Here is a 12,620-nt window from a genome sequence, read left to right on the forward strand (position 1 = left end):
CCATATCATGATACAACCGATACTACTGGACTTCCTTACGGATACCCTTGTCATGAACCCCCATCCAGACAACACCGCTGATCACCTTCCAGTATCAGCATCCTTTCAACTACCAAACTCGCCTACGCTGCTAACTACGTCCATAGACACTGAGAATGATTATATTCCAGACTACATGTGGCACAATGAAAAGTTTGTAAATTCCTACCGCGAGAAAGTTGCTGCATCCATCTGTCTTACCTCAGAAAACAAAGCTTCATTCCCAGATAGATGAGCTTCACTCTATCCTGAAAAAACTCTGCTACAGCTGCTTTCACAGAAATTGAGAAAAAATTCTACACCTTCCCTGCCAAACCCTGGTGGAATTCTGACCTTCGCTCTGCTCGTGATATCTTACAGAAAATGTTCAATACCTGGAGGGAGGATAATTTTAATAAAGACACAACCTGCATCTCATACAACAGATACAAATTTGCCAGGAAGAAATTCAGATTACTCGTCAAACAGGCAAAACACCAGGCCACTGTTGATCACTATGTGAAAATAGATCAAATGAAAAGCTTTAAACCGAAATCATTTTGGACCCAAATGCGTCTCAACAAAAACACCACACAGAAACTCTTCACAATCAACAACAAAACGGACAAAAGAGATATAACCAACGAATTTAAGAATCACTTTGATCACCTGCTGAATACTCCCCGCGTTGAAGGAGTGGACAACACCGCGTCTAATGAAGAACTCAAAGGCTATCTCCATTCAATAGACACCAGCGAATCTGACTTTTATGTTACTGAAACTGAAATTATGAACTGTTTGAATAAATTAAAACGAGGAAAATCCAGAGATCCTTTTCAACTAAAAGGGGAGCACTACTTACTGGCAACATCACCTACCTTCGTTACCTATCTAACCCGTCTAGCAAATGACATCTTCGCAGCGGAGGAAATCCCATCAGACCTTAGCTCGTCAATCATTATACCTCTCGTGAAATCGTACAAAAAGTCCCTTAACGATCCCAACAATTACCGTGGGATAAGCTTGATCCCGATGATTACAAAGCTTTTAGAACTCATCATTGTGGAAAAATGCCCAACGTTAAAGGAAAACAGTAACACTCAATTCGGTTTTACTTCCAATTCATCAACGATTCACGCAGAAACGATTATTCTGGACACAGTAAAATACTACAACAGTCGAAACACCCCAGTCTACATATGCAGTCTCGATGCGGAAAAAGCCTTTGACTGTTGTAATTGGCATACACTCTTCAAAAAACTGGCCGACAAAAACATTTCCAACACAGTCATAGCATTTTTAATCAGACTCTACTTAAATGGTACTGCAATCGTTNCTACTTAAATGGTACTGCCAATCGTTCACTTACGCCTCAAATTTCTCAGCCTTGTTCCCTCTGACTCAAGGTGTACGCAGGGAAGTGTTTGTCACCATACTATTCAATATATATACTGAAGACCTACTGAACTCCATTCAATCTTCAAATATTGGAAAATTCTCTCCCAACTGACTTCAACACTTCCATAATTGCTTATGCAGACGATATAGTTTCCTAAGTCCGTGTCTATCACAACTCCAACGTATGATCAGGATATGTGAGTTGTTTGGCCAAAAGAACGGGATTAAATTTTGTCACACCTTATCCAAATCAAAAACTCAATTCGTCATTTCAGGCAGTTGTCCTATCGATAATCCTAGCTTGACCCTCAACGGTATACCTGTGCTTCCACAAAACGAGCTAATCCACCTTGGTTTCTCCTGGAGCGTCAAAAGGGGATTTATCGCCTTAATACAAACACAAGATTAGTCGTGTATCTGAACTCTGGGCAGCAGCAACTCACTCATAACAGCAGGCATACGTCATTGTCCCCCTATTCAATTGTTACTCTGTCAGCTCCATTTTGATTCCTAAGCTTTTGTATGGACTTGAACTGAACTGTGTCATTAAATAAAAATGAATTGAACCAACTGGACATCTCCGCCAGAACTTGTCTTAAATCACTCTTCAACGTCTCAAAGAATAGTCGAAACCACCTCCACCGTGTATATAACATCCCTGACATCTCGAAATTGTTGGAAAAACGTAAACTTTCTCTGTTGAAACAGCTCTTCTCGAATCCTCTGACCTCAGATTATTTACAATTGCGGCGACCACCACCTCGACTGTCTGCTTTGATTACTCCTTTGCTTCTCAAGCTGCCAATTTAGCCTTATGTAATGGAATCAACCTACCCTCAACCGTCATGTGTAGTAAAATCAAGTTTGACCTGGGGAACGATGACATCACAAATGCTGAATACAGTGAGGACATTGTCAGAATTCGGGAACTAATAGAGAACTGGCATATCAATAAAAACAGAATATTATTAAAGTCTTTACTAGAACACTATATCCCTGGTGCATAAAACTACACTTTTTTATCTACTAGATATATAGCTGTCAGTAACTGTGGACTCACAGTCAGGTCTGTAGAGACTTTTTCTCTCCTTATCTTCTACCCCCGCTCTCCCCTTGTCTGTGTCTCTAGGCCTTATGTTTATCCTCAGTTATTGCAGCTAATTCTCTACATACCCAGACGGTGTCAATCGAACAACTTCGAACAAAAATCGCAATCGAACCAATCGAACGTAATTGAACGCGATCGAATAATTGCGATTCGATTGTCGAACGTAATCGAGTCTTAATCGAACGGCCGATTCCTGGGTAATATTCGATTGTGTTCGATTGCGTTCGAGGAATGTTCGATTGATAGTTGACTATGTTCGATTGGTTCGATTGATTGTCAATTACATTGGATTAATGTTCGATTACAATTATGTTCGATGACTTTGATTGCGATTAAATCAAATTGGATCACTCTGTTAGAGCTTTTTAGCGTGGGGCGGCCGCGTGCTTAAGTACCGTACCAAAGCGAATAAAATCTAATACAATTGAATCAATCGAACGTAATCGAATACAATCGAACGTAATCGAAGCAATCGAACAGTAAACTGTGGGTAATATTCGATTGCGATTCGATTGCGTTCGACAATCGAATTGCAATTATTCGATTGCGTTCAATTGCATTCAATTGATTCGGCGTTCGATTCGTTCGATTGACACCGTCTGGACATACACCAACCAGACCAGAGTATCCCTCTCTTATACTTTGTTTTGATTTTTTGAGGTCTGTTGTTGGTTTTTGAGATTTTACTCCTGGGTTTTTACTACCTTTTGTTTTGATTTTGATTTTGATTTCTATCGAGGTTTTACTCCCATATAGGTCAGGGAATCACAGTTTCTTTGTTAAGTGACACATATCAGCGTGCTCATCCTAGGTGATTCCCTTTTTATTCTATACGGGTAAGCGAGATGACCTGGCTTTCCCTAGGGCATATCATACTTCCATACGGATAGGCCCTGTAGCGGATCTATGAGCCCGCCCCCGGGGAAGCGAAGTCACTCCAACTCGTTTGTCAGTTAGTCTATAAAAAAAAGTAAATAAAAACGAAATTTTTAAGTGTAAATTATTTTTTCAAACAAGAGTTATATATTATACCATATTTTTGGTGATTAAAGAGAAACGAAGAAAAAAAAAAAAAAAAAAAAACTTTGGTCAAGCTCATTGCCCTGCTTTAACTGTTTAAAATCTTTGAAAAATCACATGATTTTAATGATGGTAGCGCAGCTAGCGTTAAAAACAAAGTGACCAGCGATCAAGGATCGAACCCTCTCTTGACAATTTGTTTTGTTGGATTGTGCTTTTGTATGGTAGTTTACTTCTTTTTATCTGAGTATCACCAAATCATTCACTTCTTCCATCATATGGTGTGAAATTTTTTGGTGAGGCATTGAATTCAGCTTGATTGACCTTGCTTTGCAATGCTTTTTTTTGTAGTAAAAAAAAGAGGTCATAAAGAAAGGCAGGGCAGGTGCCACTCTCACATATCGATTCTTCCCACAACTAACATCAAATTGACGCTAAAAGAAATTTCACCATCAATTTCACCATCAATTTCACCATCAATTTCACCCCATCAATTTTTTAGACGTTTATTATTCCATGATAAATGTTACTTTTTATATTTCTTTTCCTCCTTAGCCTTGCTTTATTTTATCGGTGAAGGCTTCTTCATAAACGACGCTCTAGAATTCTTGAGCCTCTTCGGGCCATGTTCGGGCTGAGAGACCCTATCAGTTACATCAATATGCCTTCCTACCTGTCTTTAAAAATATAAATAAAAGTAATCACGAAAAAGGACGCGAAAAAAAAAGACATAAGTGTGAGAACAGAGTAATCAAACTCGTTAGAAAAAGTACCATTAGAAGTCATAAAAAATCAACCTGAATAAATGCAATCGGAATTCCAGACAGTTAGGAACATTTGGCGAGTTCCTGTACGCGGCCGCAATCAAAAAAATCATAACCACACTCATAAAAAAATTGTGTTTGTGTCTTTTTTTGCCGTTTTTTGCCTAGATGATATAGCAAACATAGTAAGTATAAGCATGCAGACTGTGCCTTTAATTGGCTGTAAAAAATTATGCGTCGGTAGAAATTTCTTCAACTTTCAACAATGATAGAACAGACATATTAAAAAAAACATAACCAGCGCATTTTTCATCTTTCTACTTCTTCATCTTCCATGAAGCTCTCAAAGACAAATAGAATTAAGCACATAAGATATTCTTATAATTGTGAAATGTCATTCGCGCTTTCGCTACGGTGGAGTGCATGACGTATATCGCGCGGCAACAAACTTGCCTTCTGTTGGCTTGTCATATTGGGCGTTTTGGCGTTACCACCCTCGAAGCAACGGGCGCCTTCGTCATTCCGCAACTCTGTCCACCATTTTAAATGAGTTATCAATAGATCTAAAAGGGCGCCCTCATCAAGAAAGATCATTTGCTTTGGTCTCCGGCTTTGGGAAGTATAATGTTTTCGATTGTTTTCGATGGAAAATGGTAAGAAACTTAAGTTTACAAGTGTCATTCAGTTTTTACTGGCTGATAGAATGGCAGGACCCTGGATGGTTTCCCTAACTGCCAGAGAACTTCATAATTCCCCAAACAACATTACATTACTATGTCAAACTCCCATTACATAAATTTTACAATTACGTCAAAGTAGACTACGCTAGACTAGGTTTATTTGGAAAGGGTGATTACATTTTATTGTTCGCTTCTTTTTTAAAGATTGGCCGGGTTGGAAAAGTATGAATTTCTTTGTTTTATTTATCCCTGGTGACTTAACAAAAGAGACTTAACTCGATGTTACAATCCAATTATTGAAAGTTTGTCTCGGCCTTTTTATAATGAGCGAGACATACGTTCTCTGATTACGCAATTTTCATATTGACATTTTCGAGGCATTTTGATGTAACTGCCTATCAATTCTTTTGGGCCGAACATGACCCGAGTCATGCTCTCGTAGATATCAATGATATATGTGTTAAATGCATAACCAGGTATGACCATAAAAGTATCACTTGTTTTTCTCTGCAACAATGAACATTGTGAGAAAAGCAGTGATGCTCAAAACTAATCTTCAATGAGTAGAACGATAATCAGTCATTTGTTTTTTGATATGGTATCCGATGCCAGCATAAAACGCACAATTGGTCAATTTTCTCAATTTCGACTTCATGTCAGTTACTTCTTTTTGTCAGAAATGGACAGCTTTCTGTAGAAAGGTGATTGAAGGAAACGAATTAGTTTCAATGATGGCTAAGGCCACATCTAAATATATTGTTTGTAATACATTAGATCTAAATGAAAAGAAAGAAGAATATAAACTAATCTCAAAATCTCCCCTTCCCGGAGAGGTCATGGTCACTGTAGATAGTGTTCGGTTTCTTTTTATATATACAGTTCAACGTTTCTTTATATACAGTTCTATCGGCGGGGAGCAAGTGGTTGTTGTTCCAAGAGGCCAGGCGCGTTATGAGATGCTAATCGTCGTAGGATATTTGATGACGTTCTGGTAACTATTGCTTGTGTTGGTTGTGCTGGCTGAGGCTGAGCGGACATAGGAACTGTTGGATGAGGAATAGTTGGAGGAGTGGTCTCTAATGGTAAGGCTGGAAGCAGATTGGTGGGTGTGGGTAGTGCTGTTGGTGATACAAATGTTGCTGGTCGAAGGAAGCGACGATTTTGCAGTGTCACCCTCCCTGAGCCATTGGTTCTGACTCTGTATTGTCTGTTAGGGAGTGCTTCTACAATCATCCCAGAGCGGATCCATCGGCGTTGATGCTTCTTACTACAGTTTTGGATGACGACATCCGTTCCAACTGATAGGGACGGTAATGTTTTGGCGTGTCTGTCGTACTTCTCACTGATGACATGGTTTCGTTTGGAGAATGCTTCTTCCTGTTGTCTTGCGTCTATCACCCATGATGAGTGAAGCTGATAGTGGGATGGGTGTGTGGGTATGTGGTCACGCAGCTGGCGGTGAAATAGGATTTGGGCAGGACTGAGTTTGAGATCTGGTAGAGGAGTATTTCTGTATTGTAAGATTGCTCGAGAAACCTTGTTGTTGTCGATTGTGCCATTTGGTGATAAGTTATCGAGTAGAATTCTTTTTGCAGCTTTCACCCCTAGCTCTGCTCTGCCATTAGACTGGGGGTACTCTGCTGATGATAGACGGTGTTTGACTCCCCAATCTGATAAGAATTGTTGGAACTTGTTTGCGGTTAACTGAGGTCCTCCATCTGAACTGAATTCTTCTGGAACGCCATAGTTAGTGAAGAGGGTGCGACAAGTGGATATCAGGGTGGCACTGGTGGCTTCATTGGGTCCGAAATGATACAGGCAGTTCCAGCCGCTATATTTATCAATGATTGTCAGATAGTGGTGACTTGCAATAATGAAATAATCACCGGTGATCATTTGGAATGGATGTTGTGGTGGAGGGCTTTGGATGATCGGTTCCTTGGGCTGACTGGGTGAGTGACTGATACAAGTTTTACAGCAATCACGGATTCGGTGGATATCTTTGTTGATTCCCGGCCAATAGATACAATCGTTGACTCGAGCCTGCATACCTGTGCATCCTTGATGGGCGGAATGAAGCGCTTGAAGGATCTGATGACGGAGGTTCTTGGGTATCACGAGGCGTTTGTCTAACATTATGAGACCATTCCAATGCGATAGACGATTTCTACCTTCCCAGAATGGTCGTAGATTGGCAGGTAGGCTTTCACGGGCTGTTGGGAAGCCGTCCTGGATGGTTTGTAGCAGTGATGAGTAGTCAGTATCAGTTGATCCATGTTGACGTATTTGATCGAGAGTAAGGAGTTGAACATGGTCAGTTGTTTGGCACATATTGATGGCGGAAATGGCATTGACTTCTGAATCGATGTCTGGATTTCGATCATCTTCTGTCATGGTAGCAGTAGTTGTCGTTTGACGCAATACTCTCATGGTCTCCTTGTATGAGTTGATGGAAGCTACGCTGACAGGGTTCCTGGACATGGCATCGGGTCCACGCATCCATTTTCCAGGGCAATACTGGATGCAGAATCTGAATCTGAGGGAATGGCTCTTTAGCTTTTGAATGCGAGGATTCTTTACTGAGCTGAGGTCCCGATCGTTGAAAATACCCAGCAATGGTTTATGGTCTGTTGTGATGATCAGGTTGTTGCAGCCGAGGACGAACATCTTGGCGTGATCGAGTGACCAGGCAACGGCAAGTGCTTCTCCTTCTGTTGGGCTGTATCGGCTCTCGGAGTCAGATGTGAATGTTGAGCCTGCATAGATGAGCTTCCATCCGTCTGGACAGCATACAGGTGCATTCTTTGTATCACATTTACAATGCTGTTGTAGTAGTAAATACCCATAACCGTCCTTGCTCCAATCAGTTTGTAAACAAGTTGTGCGCTTATAGTCGAACGAACGAATACCTTCACTAACACTTGCGATTAACAATTGCTTTGATTCAATAAAAAGTTTGTTCAAAGTCTCATCCCAATAAAATTTCGATTTGTGTTTCACAAGTTCCCTGAATGGAAGCATTACTGGACCAATAGAGTAGGCCCAAGCGACTTGGTTGACTAACCCAAACCATGAGCGAGCGTCAGTAATGTTTTTAGGTGTGGGAAAGTTTTTTATAGCGTTCAGTATTGACTCAGAGGGTGCAATTCCATTTGGTGTGATTTTAAGTCCGGCAAAATCAACTGTGTTATGACAAAATTGAAACTTTTCAGCATTGAGGACGATTCCTTTCTCCCCACAAAGTTGAAGGTAATCCCATGCATGGTAGAAGGATTCCGTGATTGACGAGTCGTATAACAGAGTATCATCCACACATTTCACCTTTTGTTGTACATCTTTAATAATGTCATCATAACGACTGGTGGGCCAAATTGAAAAGTGGTCAACCAAAACACAAAATCAAAAATCTTACAAACAAAATAAGTAACTGTGATTTTTTTTTTAAATAACCCTTAAATTTTCCAATTTCAACTTTTAAATCAACCGAGTCGCACTTTTAGACTCTGTAATCAGGTGATTATATCGAAGCACAACTAGTGAGGTTTGTCACGGAAGGACAAGTGTTAAAATATAATGGACCTTCTTTTGAAAAATAAAATGTTTAATCAAAATGAAATGTTGTTTTAAAACAAGTACATACCCTAGTTAGTTTAATAGGTTTATTCATTTTGAAATAAGTCAAACAACAAAAAAGTACTGCAAGCAGAAACTTTTTTCAAATATCGAATTCCTTCCGTGACAATTTCAAGACAAAAAGTTTTTTCACCAGTTTTATGCAAGTACACTATTCTTGATATTATTGCAAGTTCTAACTATTGGTACCCCCTAACAAAAAATGAAATTACATTCCAAAGCAACCTCCTTCATATTCACTTACAAGGTCTGAAACTTTTGTCCTTCCGTGACACTTTCACCTTGTCCTTCCGTGACAGATTAAAAATATCTTGTTATTTTTAGAAATCTTGGACTTCAATGGGTCTAATCCATTGCAGGAGAGTGTACTACAAGGTTTAGAACCATTGGGAACCAGCTCAACCCTGTATGGAGCTCAGAATAAGCTTAACTAAGGCTCCAGTACAGCGCTGTAAGCTTACAGTGTAAGCCCAGGCGGCTCTGGAGGCTAAAAGCCGGTTTTCTGGCAAAACTACTGCTCCCAGCCGGTTCTAAACCCTCAAAATTGCTTCAGCACCATGGAAATATGCTAATTAGAGCCTTTGGAAGTAGCTCACTTGCTTGCAAGGTCGCGTTTTTACGTTTTTTGCTTAAGAAAGCCTTAAAAACGATTAAATAGAGCTTTTTAAGCGTTTTTAAGCTATTTTAGTGAAAATTCGTCAGTTCTGCCCCCTTCGCTGGACTTCAATGGGTCTAATCCATTGCAGGGGAGTGTCCTCCAAGGTTTATGACCATTGGGAACCAGCTCAACCCTGTATGGAGCTCAAAATAAGCTTAACTAAGGCTCCAGTATACAGCGCTGTAAGCTTACAACGTAAGCCCAGGCGGCTCTGGAGGCCTAAAAAACGGTTTTCTGGCAAAACTACTGTTCCCAGCCGGTTCTAAACCCTCTAAATCACTTCAGCACCATGGAAATATGCTAATCAGAGCCTTTGGAAGTAGCTCACTTGCTTGCAAGGTCGCGTTTTTACGTTTTTTGCTTAAATAATATAATTTTTCCTGTAAAATTTCCTAATTATTATCACCATTATGGTTGAACAATAAAAATACAGTTCCAAGGTTTTGAAATGAACTGAATAGTAAAAAATGGCTATGATTCATGATATGATGTGTCACTCCACTAGTTTCAGTCAACATTTCTTACGCTATTGCTGATTTTGAAAAATAGGAATTTTTTCCTTCCGTGACGGTGTCCTTCCGTGACACTGACCTTTCTCAGTTGCAAAGGCCTGTAGCCATTGAAATTGATTTTTTTGACTCAGTTCTTTTTTCAATGACAAGCAGATAGACATAAGTTTCTTCTGGTGGTATTTTGGTTTTAAAATTATCTTTAAATTCACAGGAATCTGAATCAGCATACTTTTGTCTTTTTTAATGTCTGCGCTGCGTTCCTTCCGTGACAGAACCTTCAAAGTTCAATCATTCAACTAGGAAAAACTTTTATGAAATTTATTTTGGTTTGGAAGTAGTAGTACTATGAAGGCTTTAATTCAGGACTAATACTATTTTCATTAAGTTTACCATTTTTCAAAAATAGACCGAAAAAAGCTCTGATTTCCTTCCGTGACAGAAACGGGACTTTTCAATTTGGCCCTGGTGTAGGCATCACCAGATGCTATAAAACCTTGGGGCATAGGAAGATATCTGTATCGTCCCCATTCAGTTATAAAAGTCGTGAGATGTTGGCTCTCTTCATCAATTGGTACCGAATGATATCCGTCAACTGCATCCAAGACAGTCTTCTTGGTATTGGGAGGTACTTGACACGCGAGTTGGAACGGGGAGGGACAATGGTGAGTTTCGCGTTTACACTGTATGTTGAGTTGTTGGAGGTCAACTGTCCGTCTAATATTGCCGTTTTTCTTTCTGGCTGTGACCATGGTGGTGCACCACTCGACTGGTGTTCCGATCGGTACAGGTGCTATAATGCCTCTCTTGACGTCGTCGTCCAGACTCTTCTTGACTGCTTCCTTAAGGTGGAAAGGCACTGGGATGTGGTTATGACGAACATGCGGCTTCGCATTAGGTTGAATATGGATGTGGGCAGGTTTCGTATCCATGGATGGAAATGGTCCGTCTCTGTTGAACGTAGTTTTGGAAAATTGTTCTAATAGGTAATGTTTGAGTTTTGGAACATTTTCCTCTGTGGGTTCAAAAGGTAATTTTTCTGGACGTTTAGGTAGATTACTTGGCAGGGTGTCAACGGAGGAAACGGTTGCTGACATGGGATATGGAAATGTCTCTGGTAGAATGTTCAATTCTGTACACCCTTTACGGCTGACGTAAATTCTGTCAACTTTTTCACAAATGTATAGCGGTTGAGTAGTAGTGTGATTGTCTATTGTGAAAGTCATTGGTAGCCAGCCAGAACAATGTAATGTGGATCCGCCAACGGCTCGAACTAGTTTGTTGCATGGGGTCAACGATTGTTTGTTTAGTTTGAGTTTATTCAAATGTTGGGGTCCAGCTAAACAAATGCTAGCTCCACTATCAGGAAAGATTTTCATTGACGTTGGTGTCGGTTTGGTCGTATTGGAGGTTGGCGTAAGTTTCGCATTTATTTCAGTGATCTCTGCGGTTGGGCGGAACGCTTTGCTTTTTTCGTCATAGGTGACATGGGCCAATAGTGCTTCGGCTGTTTCTGATTTTGGTTTCCGACACACTTATGAAAAATGATTTGATAATTTGCAATTGTGGCATGTCTTCCCCCATGCTGGACACTTGGATGACCGATCTTTTGATCCGTGGGTAAGGCTGCCACAACCGGAACACGGAGCTTGTCTGGTTGGAAGCTTGTGGCGTTGATATTGCGATGTTCGGACCGCCATTGCATCGGATGCATCTTGTAAGCTGGCATGATCTTGGAGGGCCGTTTCGAAGGCTTCTGCATGCTTGACGACATCTTCCATACTGTTGAGGGTGGTGGCCTTAGCAAGGATGTCGACCTGTAGAACCTCGTTATGTAAGCCCCGGATCAATTGGTCTCTGATGTACGAAGGTGACAGATCATGATGACATTGCGGACATGAAAATTCGCAGTCTTGTGCTGACGACTTTAAACGAACTAAATAGTCCCTTAGTTGTTCATTTTCGTGCTGCAATAGTGATGAAAATTGCATTCTGTGGACGGTTGGATTCGACTTTTTCGTAACAATGGTTTCAATGGCATTCAGGAAATTGTTCTCATTGAATGTTAGAAAGTTTGGATGGTTGTTGATGATACTTGTTTGGGTAGCATCGTCACATGCGTTGTAAATCATCGATGCAATCTGGTTTGTTGGGATCCCTACGATTTGTTTGTAAACAGCCCAATCGATTTTGAATTTGCGAAACTGCGGATGGGTCATGTCAGACATAATGGAAGGTAGTTTTGCGGATTTATGTGAGGCGGTTGGTTTGACCGAAGGAGTCGGATTAGTTGTAGCATACGTAGTCGAGTCTGGGGTACTGCTACTACTGACGTGTTGGAGAATCTTCATTATATCCCCAATAACTGTAATGCCCAGGTCTCTAAGAAATGACCTGTCCATGGAGGGCAATATCTCGAATGTCATTCGATTCTCTGTGAAGCTCTTTGCATACTGGTGTGCAGCTTCTTCTGGGATTCCAGCATCCCGCAGGTATTTTTCCCAGTCTTGATCTGACTGTGACAGCGCCATGTAGAAAGGTGATTGAAGGAAACGAATTAGTTTCAATGATGGCTAAGGCCACATCTAAATATATTGTTTGTAATACATTAGATCTAAATGAAAAGAAAGAAGAATATAAACTAATATCAACACTTTCCATCCGCCATCTTGAATTGTATGCAAAAATAGAGGAACCAAAAAGCTGTGGTTGGATTTAGTTGGAAAGTATATGCAAAACATATGCAAGTTTACACAAAGATTAAAAAGACAAGAAAGCATCTCATAAAGAAATATTACAATCGTTAGATCAATAAGAGATGAAGTTTCTTAA

Source organism: Clytia hemisphaerica, unplaced genomic scaffold (assembly GCF_902728285.1).
Source record: "Clytia hemisphaerica strain Z4C2 unplaced genomic scaffold, Clytia hemisphaerica genome assembly, whole genome shotgun sequence".
Taxonomy (NCBI): Eukaryota; Metazoa; Cnidaria; class Hydrozoa; order Leptothecata; family Clytiidae; genus Clytia; species Clytia hemisphaerica.